At 37.8% G+C, this 1,801-nt stretch overlaps 1 non-coding gene across 1 annotated transcript; it reads right to left on the reverse strand.

Moving 5' to 3' along the window:
- Window positions 1–388: 388 nt before the first annotated feature.
- On the reverse strand, window positions 389–495 carry LOC136154848 (U6 spliceosomal RNA). The gene has a single exon (XR_010660556.1). It is a non-coding gene; the product is annotated as a U6 spliceosomal RNA (small nuclear RNA).
- Between the last annotated feature and the right edge of the window lie 1,306 nt (window positions 496–1,801).

Here is a 1,801-nt window from a genome sequence, read left to right on the forward strand (position 1 = left end):
AGCTTTTAAGTTTCATTAGGTCCCATTTGTTTAGATTTGCTTTTATTTCCAATATTCTGGGAGGTGTGTCATAGAGGACCCTGCTGAGATTTATGTCGGAGAGTGTTTTCCCTATGTTCTCCTCTAGGAGTTTTATAGTTTCTGGTCTTACATTTAGATCTTTAATCCATTTTGAGTTTATTTTTGTGTATGGTGATAGAAAGTGATCTAGTTTCATTCTTTTACAAGTGGTTGACCAGTTTCCACAGCACCACTTGTTAAAGAGGTTGTCTTTTTTCCATTGTATATCCTTGCCTCCTTTGTCAAAGATAAGGTGTCCATAGGTTCGTGGATTTATCTCTGGGCTTTCTATTCTGTTCCATTGATCTATATTTCTGTCTTTGTGCCAAAAAATATGGAACGCTTCACGAATTTGCATGTCATCCTTGCGCAGGGGCCATGCTAATCTTCTCTGTATCATTCCAATTTTAGTATATGTGCTGCCGAAGCGAGCATGCAGCTCCCCTCTTTTCACCTTCTCTCTTTACCGCTAGATGGAATTTACACTCCACATGACAATGGGATGTATTGTCCCATGTATGTAGTATTTTACATAGTAGGATTATTTTTAAGTTTTTTTTAATTTTATTTATTTTTTTTATTAAGTTTTCTTTTTGCTGTGCTGGATCTTCATTGTTGCGTGTGGGCTTTCCTATAGATGTGGGAAGCAGGGGCTACTCTCTACTTGGGCTGCATCAGCTTCTGATTGAGGTAGCTTCTTTTATTGTGGAGCATTAGTTCAAGGGTGTGTGAGCTCAGTAGTTGTGAATCACAGTCTTAGTTTCTCTGTGGCATGTGGGATCATCCAGGACCAATCCAGATCCCCTGCATTGGTCGGTATATTCTAGCCACTGGACCACAAAAGAAGTCTGTAATTTATTTTATATATAATACTTTGTGCCTCTTAACCCCTATCCCTACATTGTCGCTCCCCCTTCCTTTTTTCCCACTGGTAACCATTAATTTGTACTCTATGTCTGTGAGTTCATTTTAAGTTATATTCACTATAGGAACAGATTTTCCAGTTTATTACTCACCTAATCTTTGTATGCAATAGAGGAATCAATGAAGTATTACCAGAGAAAGAGAAATGATAGGGGAAAAAAGAAAATTAATGAAGTGGAAGCAATTATAAGGAGATTCTAAATTAAAATTACATGTAATTTAGTAAGACTCATAGGAAAGAAAAGATAATAGATAATTTTATTCCATTATTTTTTTTTCTAGATTACCTACTATCCCCTCACAACAGGAACATAGCAAAGGGTTTCTACTCTCAAAAGCTTATAATATAGATACATATTAGGACTACATCTATGAAACTAAAAGGGGAATCTGTGTCAGAGCCATCTTAGCCTTCTCATTGTCAAATGATATGACTGGTATTTAATAGATTTTCAGTGTTTACTGAGGAAATGAATATGTTGTTCAGTTGCCAATTCCTGTCCAACTCTTCGTGACTCCATGGACTGCAGCACACAAGACTTCCTTGTCCATCACCATCTCCTGAAGTTGGCCCAAATTCATGCCCATTGCATCAGTGATGCCACCCAGCCATCTCATCCTGTCACCCTCTTCTTCTTCTGCCTCAATCTTTCCTATCATAAGGGTCTTTTCCAATGAGTCAGCTGTTAGCATCAAGTGGCCAAAATACTGGAGCTTCAGCTTCAGCACCAGTCCTTCCAATGAGTATTCATTGTTGATTTCTTCAAGATTGACTGTTTTGATCTCCTTGCTGTCCAATATGCAAAACAAGTAGTAT

Source organism: Muntiacus reevesi, chromosome X (genome assembly GCF_963930625.1).
Source record: "Muntiacus reevesi chromosome X, mMunRee1.1, whole genome shotgun sequence".
In the NCBI taxonomy this organism is placed as follows: Eukaryota; Metazoa; Chordata; class Mammalia; order Artiodactyla; family Cervidae; genus Muntiacus; species Muntiacus reevesi.